This window comes from Garra rufa, chromosome 20 (assembly GCF_049309525.1).
Source record: "Garra rufa chromosome 20, GarRuf1.0, whole genome shotgun sequence".
In the NCBI taxonomy this organism is placed as follows: domain Eukaryota; kingdom Metazoa; phylum Chordata; class Actinopteri; order Cypriniformes; family Cyprinidae; genus Garra; species Garra rufa.
In genome coordinates, this window is record NC_133380.1 from 32,615,675 (window position 1) to 32,628,533 (window position 12,859).

Genomic DNA, 12,859 nt, shown 5'->3' on the forward strand with positions numbered 1-12,859 from the left:
AGAAGAATCAGGAAATGAGTGTCCTCGCTCAGGGACTGACTTCACCTGACCCAATTGCTGTGGCCGATGCGCAGCTTCCTCTGCCGAGGGAAAAATTGGATGAAGCGCCATCAACATCAGGGCCAAAACATCCATTTATCCTTCTGCCAAATCGGGAAGGACAGGCTCCGATCCTGCGGCCAGGTCGACGGCCCGCTGCTACCACCACCACACAGTGCCCCATTGCACCTGCCCCCACAGCATCAGAAGTAGTGCAGCCCATTTCAGCACCTGGGTCATTGTTAGGCACACTAGTCCTTAACCCGGACATGACTGTGTCAGTGGTGATCCCCTCTTCTGGTCCTTCAACATTGAGTGCAGGCCCAGCTCCACCTGCTCCTGCGTCTGATGCTCCTGTGTCCCGTTACACCCAGAGGAACAGGCGTCGACGGGCCCTGGAGGAGGAAAGTGGAGTACACAAGAGAAAGTATGTGCGAGGGGTTACTTTTAACAAATGCAGCAAATGTGGGCAGCCCAAAACGAAAGAGTTTGGCCATAGTCGGTATGGCAATGCCACATTTTGCCCGAGTGCCTCAAATGGAAAATCTTTCGATGAATGGTTGGCAGAACAGCGGCAGCTACATAAACCTCCTCAATAAAGACAATCTTTTCTGAATATATTTTGTTTACATGTGCCCACTCTTTCATACTGTTCGGTATCCTCCTCAATAAATAATTTATTTTCTGTATATATTTTGTATTGTACACGGGCCCACTCTTTCACATTTTCCGGTATCTTCCTTAATAAATATCTTTTACTGTATATATTTTGTTTATATTACATGGGCCCATTCTTTCATATTTTCTGGTATGTTCCTCAATAAATAATATCGTTCCTGTATATATTTTGTTTTTATTACATGGGCCCACTCCTTCATATTGTCCTGTATACCCCTCAATAAATATAATAAATGTCTTTTTTTTGTATATATTTATATATATTACATGGGCCCACTTTTTCATATTGTCCTGTATACCCCTCAATACTGTATCCTCCTCAATAAATTATATCTTTTCTGTATACATTATGTGTATGTATATTATGTTCATTTAAATTAAATATTTTACATTTGAACATTTAAAGTGTCTTTTGATCAGATAAATTAAATCTGATAAATGATATCCATCAAATCATGTCCCACATATACAAAAAAAAAAAAATAATAATCTTTGAGAAAACATTTTATTCATTAATTTAAACATAAACAAGTAATATGCCTTTTAAAAATATTATAAACATAATTAACATAAAACATAAAATCAACTACTTAACATATCAACATTTTAATTCGTTTTATTTAACCATAAACATATATCATATACATTTATGTTTATACATATTTACCAAACAATTATTTTCACAAAATAATAAATATCAATCAACATATTGATATGTCTAGGGCGCGATTTGTGGAAAAAGCAGGTGAGGATGGGGGCGTGTTTTAATACGACGGAAACTGTCAACGTGACGATTCGCTCCAATCGGATCGCGTATTTAACCATAAACATAAACATGTAATATGCCTTTTAAAAATAACATACACAAATTAATAAATATCAATCAATATAATGTTATGTCTAGGGCGAGATTTGTAAAAAATAAAATAAAAATTAAAACAAGGTGGGATGGGGCGTGTTTTTAATACGACGTAAAGCGTCAACGTGATGATTCACTGTTTCGAATCAGTCCAACCGGATCAAGTTTCGCGATTCGCGAATCATTTGATTCAGAACGGGACTTCGACTCAGTCGCGCAGACCGCGGGTTCGAATCCAGCCCGCCGAGGGTGACGTATTTCACATGTAACTAAAACTCATCCATACCGCACAGGAATATAGCCCGAATATTGTTGCAGGGGAAACTTGTCGGCACACTTGCGTTTTCGCGTCTTTTTCGCTTGCGAGGGGGGGCTCAAAGATTGGGCTCCTTCTTTTGCGCAGTGAGCGCTCTAACATTTGAGCTAATTCCCCTGGCCGCAGAAGGCAGAATCTTCTCCCTGTTAGGTCCACCACCATTACTGAATCCATTCAAAGGCCCACTTTCATTCCTTTGCCTTTGACCTTGTCTCGAGGTGTGTCATTTCTTCCATTGCAGTTAATTTTTTCTTTCTTTTGTTGTTGCTATTTGTCTTCTTTGCTTTTGGTAATTATGATCGCCGCCAACTTGTTTGTTTTTAGACTCATTTCTTCTAATGCTTGCTTGTTTCATTCAGTGTTTTTAATGTTGTTTTTTGGGCTTTCTTGTTGTTATTGCTTTATTACAAACGATCCACTTGGCTTTCACAAGATTGTGATCCTGTATCAGAAGTGACTGTTGCGGTCAAGTAAGTCTGCACCCCTGAGGACCGTAACAGGGTGAGTAGAGCAGGGCAGAAACAAGTTTCTCAGAAATCGAGGTGCTTTTTGCCACAAGCGCAGACTTCCGGATGCTCCCTGCATTCAAAGCCACGTGAAGAGCGACGCTCGAGGGCAGGCGGCGGTGCGCCAGCTGCGTGAGCGTGGCTCGTTGGTCTAGGGGTATGATTCTTGCTTTGGGTGCGAGAGGTCCCGGGTTCAAATCCCGGACGAGCCCGTGGTCAGGCTTGGTCCTGAAGCTTTTCTGCCTGCTAAGGGGCCCTCGAGCAGTCAGCAAATTTTGGGGAAATTGGGCAGACGTCTGGCCGGAGCCAGGCCGGTTAGCTCAGTTGGTTAGAGCGTGGTGCTAATAACGCCAAGGTTGCGGGTTCGATCCCCGTACGGGCCAGCGTCTTTTGTTCTCTGTTAGCTCGTCTCTGCTCTTCTCTCAAAGCGACGGGTGGTGTCACGTAAACCCCTGCAGACCAAAGCTTAGGGGGATGTGGCCGAAATAGCTCAGTTGGGAGAGCGTTAGACTGAAGATCTAAAGGTCCCTGGTTCAATCCCGGGTTTCGGCAGATGCAGCTTTCTTTTGTCTTTTGGTCGAGGGTGGCCAGTGACCAAAACTCACTGGGATACAACCCCTCGCTCTGACTGGTTCCCCATAGCCGCAACACTATCTACCTCCAGGTCAGCTGTCAAAGAGGCGCTCGTGGTTCCATGGTGTAACGGTTAGCACTCTGGACTTTGAATCCAGCGATCCGAGTTCAAATCTCGGTGGAACCTGCGTGCCTTCTTGCGGCAGATAAAAACAAAAAAGGCTCAACTTTGTTTGTATTGCTGGTGAGCCGTAAGAGACTTCCTCTTTGCTTTCCTCATGGTAGTGTTTGATCAAGAGAGTGCTTATGTGATGATTAGCTGGGATGATCAGAGGATGTTTCTCATCGTTTGTCATCTCTGCGTTTGACAAGCGTCCTCCCACTCTAATTAGCCCTTGCTCATCAAGGATGGGATTCAGACTCCTTATAGAACTTTGGCTAGAGATCTTTTCGCCATTGTACAAAGACTTTAACTCTGCTTGGAAGATCTCTTGTTGGATACATTTGATTATAGTTGTTTCTGCTTGTGCAAAATTCACTGTACAGTGTGCCATTTTGCAGCGATGCCATCCTGTACATGAACTTTTTTGTGTGCTGCTGGTATACGCTTTCGCAATGTGAGTTAGAACAGCTATCCCTCTCACAAGGGATTTCCAATTGGAAAATCTACTGAATCTGTGGGATCCCAGCTGACGTTTATTGATCTTTGTCGTGAAGGTTGTTATTTCAGGCCGAATTTCACTGTCAGATTCTGGGTCAATTAAACTGAAATCTTCATGTTCCGTTGTTTTCCCTTACACAAGTTTGGTGCAGAAACGCTGGACCTGTGAACCAGTTTGTGTTCTGTAGTTCAGCAGCTGGCACTGGTCTGGTAGCGTTGTCTGCTGGGTTCTGACTGGTAGCAATGTAATGCCACTGTTCCGGGGTAGATGATTTTCGAATCCGTACAACTCTGTTGGACACATAAACATAAAACCTGCGAGAAGCATTGTTAATGTATCCCAGTACAATTTTGCTATCAGTGTAGTATTTCACTGAATGCAGATCAATGTCAATTTCGCTGGTTATCAATTCTGCTAGCTCGACTGCTAAAACAGCTGCGCATAACTCCAAACGCGGTACTGTATGGGCTGGTTTTGGAGCCAGCTTTGATTTGCCCATAATAAAGCCTACATGACAATGGCCATTATCCTCTACAACTCTGAGGTATGCTACAGCAGCTATTGCTACAGTAGAAGCATCAGAGAACACACATACCTCTTTCTGAACAGTAGAAGTCAGTGACACTGGTACATAAGGTCGGGGAACACTAAGTGTTTCAAGATTAACTAAATCATCAGTCCATACTCTCCACTGAGTTTCTCTGTGTGCTGAAAGTGGGGCGTCCCAATCACATTGGTCTACAGAAATCTCTCGCATTAGTGCTTTTCCTTGTATGGTTATGGGGGCTGCAAATCCTAGCGGATCATACAGACTGTTCACCATAGCTAAGATTCCTCTTCGTGTGAATGGTCTCACTTCTTTTGACACTTGGAAAGTGAAACTGTCAGACTGTAGATTCCAGCTTACTCCTAAACTCCTCTGAAGGGGTAAAGGGTCAACACCTAGAACTAGATCCTTTAGATTGTTAGCTCTGTCCTTTGCGGGAAATGCCTCCATAACTGAACTTCTGTTTGATGCTAGTTTATGTAGTTTGAGGTTTGATTCCGCTAGCATTTCTCTAGTCCTCTGCAAGAGACTGACTGCTTCAGCTTCAGAAGGCACTGAGGTGAGTCCATCGTCAACATAAAAGTTTCTAATGACAAACTGTTTTGCGTCTTCTCCATACTCCTTCTCTCCTTGATCTGCTGTTCATTTCAAGCCGTAGATAGCTATTGCTGGAGACGGACTGTTTCCGAAAACGTGTACTTTCATTCTGAACTCCATAACGTCCTTGCTGGTGTCATTGTCTTTGTACCAGAGAAATTTTAAGTAGTTTCGGTGGTCCTCTCTTACTATAAAAGAATAAAACATTTGCTGTATATCAGCACTAATCGCAACCTGTTCTTTGCGAAAACGTCTCGGGTTACTATTGTAACCTTAGTTCCCTGAGGGAACGAGACGCCGCGTCAGGAACGCTATGGGGAACACCATTGGCGGGCCGCACTCTGAACTGTGTCTAACAACCAATGAAATGACGGGAGTGATGTCACAGGCGCGGTGACGTCATCGACCGGGAAGTATAAAGCACGTGCGTTTGAAACCCGCGGCAGCTCTTTAGGAATGAAGCGAGCGCCGCAGGGGCGGGAATTATGGTCCGAGACGCGGCGTCTCGTTCCCTCAGGGAACTAAGGTTACAATAGTAACCCGAGACGTTCCCTTCCGGGAACTCGAGCCGCGTCAGGAACGCTATGGGGAACGAGACTACCAACGCCCCCATAATTTCCGAGCCCTGCGAGTGTCTGCTCAACCAGGGCGGAAAGAGAGAGCCCTTGTCTAGCATTCCGCGGACAAGAAGGCCCCGTAGTCCTCGGCCCTCGGGCACACGAGGAAAGGTAGTCTTCCTCTGTCTGGTCGCCAGCCAGAGCGAGAGGTACTCTGCGGCCCTCAGGCACACGCAGAGTCTTAGTCCTTTGTCTGGGAGTTAGCCAGAACAAGAGGGACCGAATGACCACTGTCTAGCACTCGGCGGACAGATGGTGTAGGTAGTCCTCGGTCCGTAGACCCACGGGGACAGTGAACTCGACCTCAGGAGGCTCCTCGGCCCGCAGGCACACGAGGAGGGGGTGATCCTTTGTCTGGGGGTTCAGCCAGAACAAGAGGGATCCAAGGCTCGGCCTGGAGCTCTGCCAGGACGCGAGGGAATAAGCCATTGTCTAGCATTACGCGGACAAGAGGGCACTGCAATCCCCGGCCCTCGGACTCACGGGGAAGACAGTAGGGGCCTCTGCCTGGTAGCCAACCAGCGCATGAGGCACTCCTCGGCCTTATTCGAAGGCAGACGAGGAGTCTTAGTCCTTGGTCTGGGAAGGGCCAGAAACCAGAGGGACCGAAATACACTCGGTCTGGTAGCATCCGCGCCAGAACACGAGGAGAATGAAGCCATTGTCTAGCATTCCACGGACAAGAGGGCTGTATATGGTTCTCGGCCCTCAGGCACATGAGAACAGTGGACCTCTTGCCTGGTTCGCCAGCCAGTGCAAGAGGCACCCCTCGGCCCTCGGGCACACGAGGAGTCTAGTCCTTCGTCTGGTTTCCTGCCAGACCATGAAGGAGACAGCGTCTAGAATACTTACCTGCTAAGACACTGTTATAACTCGGTCTGGTAGCATCCTGCGCCAGAACACGAGGAGAATTAAGCCATTGTCTAGCATTCCGCGGACAAGAGGGCTGTAAGATCCTCGGCCCTCAGGCGCACGAGGATAGTAGTGGGCCTCTGCCTGGTTGCCCAGCCAGTGCATGAGGCACTCCTCGGCCTTATTCGAAGGCAGACGAGGAGTCTTAGTCCTTGGTCTGGGAAGGGCCAGAAACCAGAGGGACCGAAATACACTCGGTCTGGTAGCATCCGCGCCAGAACACGAGGAGAATGAAGCCATTGTATAGCATTCCGCGGACAAGAGGGCTGTATGGTTCTCGGCCCTTGGGCACCCGAGAACAGAGTAGGGCAGTCTGATCCTCGGCCCTCGGGCTCACGAGGATGCAGGGACACTCCTCGGCCCTCAGGCACACGAGGAGCGTCGTGGCGAATAACGACTTCTCTTCTTTCCGCAGAAAGAATGCGCCTTGAGAAGTCTCCTCCTGGCTAGGGAGGTGGCTAACCCTCTAGGCCTAGCGCACTAGGCCGAGAGTACAGCCGAGCCTGGAGCGGCTCTGAGGTCGAATTCATAGTACCTGACAAACGTCAGGGGCGAGGACCAACCCGCAGCACTGCAGATGTCCTGGTTTCTAAAGACACCTGCCATCAGAGCTTTTTAGAGGCAGACAGCCTCAGTAGGAAAGTCTTGACTCCCCATGGAGCTGGGAGACCAGAGGACTTGGAAGTAGTAGAAATGGCATCCGTGATCCATCTACTGAAGCTGTGATCGTGTCACATGCTTCCTTTTGTGGCCGTACGTGCCCAGCGCTCACACTGGACAGATATACTTCCCATTGGTCGCACTCCACGAATGGAGGTAATAGAGGCTTGAGACCCCTCGGGGTCCCAACCTGAGTGCACCACTGAGGAAACCAAACCGACGAGCCACCACAAGGGGCGTGGTAGGCCAGTAAGCCGCCACGAACACCCTCAGGGTGGAGTGAGCTGGTCGTGTGGAGAGGTAAGTCTGCAGAGACTCTAGTACTGTACCAACCGGGCAGTAACTAGGTCTAGACGGTGTTCGTGACACCCTGAAGCAGACCGATTCCACTTAAGGTTTCCTCGTAGAGGGAGCTCTGGATTGGAGCAGGGTCTCAACAACCTTGGTTGAGAGACCAGAGTCTATGAGTTGCGCCCCCCCCAGGGGCCATACCCATAACTTTCCACCTCTCCATGTGGGGGTAGCAGGTCGCGCCCCCAACGTGAGAGGGGAAGTCCAAGAACCATACTCGGACCAGCCAGTACGCAGGTGATACCGGCGTGCTCTTTCCAGAACTCCTGGCGCAAAGCGATCGGGAAAATGCGCACAGACGAAGCCTCGGCCACATCTGTGCTATGGCGTCCAGCCCGAGCGGACCTGGAGGCACTAAGGAGAGCCAGAGGGAACATTGCGATGTCTCTCGAGTCGCAAGAGGTCCAAAAGAACTCTCCTCGCTTCATCACTCCAGATGAAGCATGATTTCCCGACCGTGGAGAAAACGTATGACCAAGGGGGCTCTACCCACTAGCAGACCTTTAGGGTGGAGTGGGTTAGCCCCACGGATGGTGAAACTGCAGGGACTCCAGTACTGTACCGAACGGGCAGTGAACTGGGTCGACCTGGTGTTGGTACACCATGCAGTAGACCACTTCCTCTTAGGTCATAGAGTTTCCTCATAGGGGGAGCTCTAGAGTGAGGGATGGTCTCAGCAACCTTAGTTGAGAGACTGGCCTCTATGAGATGTGCCCCCTCAGGGGTCACAGTTATTCCAGAACTCCCGGGAGCAGAGCGATCGGGGAAGGGCGTACAGACGAGGCCTCGGCCACGTCCGTACCATAGCATCCAGTCCCGCAGGAGCTGGAGGCACTAGAGAGTACCAGAGGGGACATTGCGATGTCTTTTGAGTCGCGAAAGGTCCACCTGAGCCTGGTCAGAACACTCTCCAGATCTGCTTCACCCCCTCTGGGTGAAGTATCCATTCCCCGGGCCTCGGCCCCTGCCTCGACAGGACGTCTGCTCCCACATTCGGATGTCCAAAAATGTGGACTGCTCTCAGGGAGAGGAGTTTTCCTTAAGACCACAGGAGGATCCGGTACGCCAGCTTGAATAAGGGGCGTGAGCGGACATCTCCTGGACGGTTTATGTAATAAACTACCGCGGTGCTGTCTGTACGGACCAGCACGTATTGCTGCATGGTAGTCGAATCCCACACCACGCCTAAGTAAGTGGTCCTCTGTAGTGGAGAGAGCACACTTTTCTTGGCGTTGAGTCTCAACCCCAACTCTTTCATGTGAGCGAGAACAACACCTCGATGCTGAACCACTAACTGCTCCGAGCTGGCTAGCTAGGCCAAAAGGAAGTACTCTGTATTGGTAAGCTTCGCCCCTGAAAGCGAACCTGAGAAACTTCCTGTGTTGAAGAAGGATGGAGACGTGAAAATATGCGTCTTTTAGATCTATTGTGACAAACCAGTCCTCGGACCTGATTTGTGACACGACCTGCTTGACAGTAAGCATTCTGAACTTCAGTTTTCTGACTGAGCGGTTTAGAAGCCTGAGATCTAAGATGGGCCGAAGCCCCCCATCCTTCTTCGGAACAATGAAGTATCGGCTGTAGAACCCGGATTCCCTGTCTTGAGGAGGGACCACCTCGATGGCCTCCTTCCTCAGAAGAGTTTCTACTTCCTGTTCCATTACCAGACCCTGCTCGGGGCTCACTAGAGTTGGAAATACCCCGCTGAAAGGTGGCGGCGTGGCGCCGAACTGAATAGCATAACCTTTCTCTACAGTACGCAGGACCCCATTTGAAACATTTGGCAGTAGTTTCCACGCTGCCAGAAAGTTTACTAAGGGTACCAGCCTCTCGAGACTGGTGTCTGGATTTCCCCGAGGAACTAACTCGGAGGCCTGTAACAGCGAACTGGCAGGACATTCCTGAGCTAGCTCCTCTGAGGACCCCTGCAGGGGTTGCGAACTCTCCAGGGCCGCTACGTTTCTGGGCGGAACAGCTAGAGGATGTTCGTGGGAGATTGCCGCGCCCTGTAACACTGGCAGGGTTAGCTGACAGATCTCCTGAAAGCCCGAGAAGGCTTGACAATGCAAGCCCCCTCGAGAGGGGCTGTTTAGCCAAGGACCTCTTAAACCAAAGCACGACCCTCGGATCGGGCTTGGTCTTTGAAGCCCCCGGTCAGGAGTGTTGCTAGTCCCGCCCTCTAGGTATCACCGGAGGGAAACGGGCTGCACTGCTCCTATTATGAGCCTCTTATGTGAGGAGCTGGTGCACGGCTGGGGTTCATTTTTCCCGTCAGGAACCCCGACACATGTACATTGCTCATCAAGCCTGAAGTTTTATTTAGGCCTGGAGAGCAAAGACGGAGCTTTCAAGGATGATGCCAGACTGGGCGACAGATAGCTGGCTAGCGTCTGTTCAACCAGCGGCATCATCTTTCTTACTAGCTTTCCCTTTGATCTAGACATTTCTTTGTGCAGATCGGGGAAGGGCAGAAAGCTCCGTTTAGGAAGTGCTGATTTAGTCCGCATAAAGCATAGCTTTTGCTTTTCTGCGGCTCATATTCTTATTTAGCTAATGCATTAATCAGCACAACCACCAGCTCATCATACTGAGGTGATCAGGGGGGGGGCGGTTAAATACTTTTGACAACGCTCTTCACATCAACCTCCTCGGAGGAAGACATGGGAAGCGTTGAAAACCTTCCCTGGAGGGAAGTAACTGCATTGCAGGCTTCCTTATCCAGAAAAAAGGTTTACCGATCCACCAGATAGGAGAGGAGATAGGGTATTTTTAAACACCCGTCTCCCGTCCCTCTAATAGATCGAGCCGCGATCCCAACGAGTGCAGCTACCGCTCCGCCTCGGCGGAAGCGGGGCCAGACCCGCGAGAAACGCTGGCGAAGGCTCCCTCCTCGAAGAGAGCCTTCCGTGGAGCACCCGCAGTGGAGATTTTACGCTCACATTGTGGACAGTCAGCCTTTTCGAGGGCTGACTGTGCGTGCTCTACACTCAAGCAGACTACACATAGACTGTGTGTATCCCCACCAGCAATGAAGCATTGGCAGGGAGGAACACACTATCTATGTGGCTGCTTGTACCGCCTTAGTTTCTTAACTTTCTTTCCCCCATGGTTGACATATTGCTCAAAATAAAGGTGTGCAAACTGGCACAAAAAACAGCAATATGTTTAAAGACAGACAGACACAGAGCGCTCTCGCTGAATGACAAAAGCTGCCGCGGGTTTCAAACGCACGTGCTTTATACTTCCCGGTCGATGACGTCACCGTGCCTGTGACATCACTCCCGTCATTTCATTGTTTGTTAGTCACAGTTCAGAGTGCGGCCCGCCAATGGCGTTCCCCATAGCGTTCCTGACGCGGCTCGAGTTCCCGGAAGGGAACGTAGTAACACACCCAAAAGTGTGTTATTCAGATCAGGACCGCTAAGCAGCACACCGTTCAAAGAGATGCCTTGATAAGGCGCACTTGAATCAAAAACCACTCTGATTTGCCCTGGTTTTTGTGGGTGGTAAACGCCAAAGGTCGGCAGATACCAACACTCCTCATCTTGGTTTAATGGAGGTGCTGGTTCTGCTTGATCATTATCAAAGATCTTTTGCATGAATTGAATAAAGTGATTCTTCATTTCAGGACTTTTCTGAAAGGAGCGTTGTAAAGAAAGGAGACGTTTTTGTGCCAGCTCTCTGTTATTTGGTAGTCGACGTCGGGTTGAGCGAAATGGCAGTGGTGCCACCCAGTGGTTCGTTTCGTCAACATACATACCTTCTTCCATTATTTGAAGAAACTCACAATCTTCGATAGACGGCGCAGGTTTGTCATCATTCGGAGTTTTAGCGAACACACTCTCTGTTTCCTCCGTAGGAACGCCCAAGTAACACAGTGAAGCTATACAATGTTCTTGCTTAGGAGCGCTGTGAGTGTCTTTTATCTTCATGTAGTTGGTGCAAGGGCTGAACAGAGATGGTCGTCCATTTATTAGCACGTTCGTTTTGAAAGTGCTTACATCCATAGGCTTATGAACTCCCCCTAAGCACACCTCTCCGACTATAACCCAACCTAAATCCAGTCTCTGGGCGTAGGGCGTGTTAAGAGGCCCATTGATTTGTTCACGTACCTTATGAACACTCAAGATATCTCTACCCAACAGCAGAAGTATTGATGCATCAGGATTGTGTTCTGGAATCTTGTCTGCTACAGATTTCAGATGAGGGTAGTATTGTGTGACATCAGGTGTTGGAATTTCAGATCTGTCATCAGGCATCATATCACATTCAATGAGTGTAGGAAGTTCTACCTGAGTTTTCCCATCGATGGACTGAACTGTGAAGCCAGATGCTCTGCCTCCTGTTTTCTCCATAGTGCCTGAGCATGTTTTAAAGGTATATGAGAATGACTCTCCCGTGATGCCAAAGGCATCAAAGAACTTCGATTTGGCTAATGATCGATTGCTTTGATCATCTAATACTGCGTACATCTTCACAGCACTTGCAGGTTTGCCACAGGATATACTGACACCAAGCAGATTTTAGAACATGACCTAGGCTTCAACATGCTTCCACAGATTTCTGTGCACTTGGATATAATAGCTGTCAACGTAGTATCTTTCTTCTCCCCGCCCTGCTGACTCACTCCTGCAGGCGGTTCTGTAACCCAGGGAGCTGGACCCAGATGCAGTGCTGTGGTGTGTTTCTCACTGTTGCATTCTTTGCACTTTATGTTGACTTTACAGTCATTGGCAAAATGCTGAGTAGATGAACAACATCTAAAACAAATGTCCTTTTCTTTCAGGTATCTTTTGCGATCATCGATGTGTCTACTTCTGAACTCACGACACTTTGTCAACGGATGAGGTTTGTCATGAATTGGACACTGACTATCTGGTTCGATCGGTTCCTTTTCAGGGCTTTTTCCTTGAAAGACTGTACGTGCAGTTGACACGTCTGTCTTTCTGACCGATACAGATGATCGGTTGCTGTACTTTGCTGCACACAGTTCTGACTTTGCAGAAGATTGGGTATTGCTTATTGAGAATGTGAAACTTGGATCATTCTTGATCTTGGCTTGACTGACAATGAATCTGGTGAAGAAACTGAATGGCGGAAAGGAAACATGATAATCTTCCTTGTATTTGGAGCCTTGAGCAATCCACTTATCTTGCAAATTGTATGGCAGCTTTTCAATGATTGATTTAACTCCACGAGCAGTATCTAAATAGGCCAATCCTGGCAAGTGGCCTCCTGACTTTGCTGCATCCATCTCCTACAAAAGGTCTCCTAGCTCTCTCAACTTCACCTTGTCTTTGTTAGAGATTTTAGGAAAGTTCTCTAACTTCCTCAACAGAGCATCCTCAATGACCTCAGAGCTACCATAGCATTCTTCCAACCTCTGCCATGTCATCTGAACACCTAGTGCTGGATTATGAACATGCACTGACCTGATTCTCTTGGCCTGTTGTGAAGATTCTGGCCCGAGCCATTTTACAAGCAGGTCCATCTCCTCCCTAGCTGTTAGATTGAAGTCCCTTATCACACTTCGGAATGAGGT

At 48.5% G+C, this 12,859-nt stretch overlaps 4 non-coding genes across 4 annotated transcripts; all 4 read left to right on the top strand.

Annotated features, from left to right (window-relative positions):
• Window positions 1-2,538: 2,538 nt before the first annotated feature.
• trnap-ugg (transfer RNA proline (anticodon UGG)) lies at window positions 2,539-2,610 on the top strand. Its single transcript has one exon. It is a non-coding gene; the product is annotated as a tRNA-Pro (tRNA).
• Window positions 2,611-2,707: 97 nt separating this feature from the next.
• trnai-aau (transfer RNA isoleucine (anticodon AAU)) lies at window positions 2,708-2,781 on the top strand. The gene has a single exon. It is a non-coding gene; the product is annotated as a tRNA-Ile (tRNA).
• A 96-nt stretch (window positions 2,782-2,877) lies between these two features.
• On the top strand, window positions 2,878-2,950 carry trnaf-gaa (transfer RNA phenylalanine (anticodon GAA)). The gene has a single exon. It is a non-coding gene; the product is annotated as a tRNA-Phe (tRNA).
• A 136-nt stretch (window positions 2,951-3,086) lies between these two features.
• On the top strand, window positions 3,087-3,158 carry trnaq-uug (transfer RNA glutamine (anticodon UUG)). Its single transcript has one exon. It is a non-coding gene; the product is annotated as a tRNA-Gln (tRNA).
• Window positions 3,159-12,859: the final 9,701 nt, after the last annotated feature.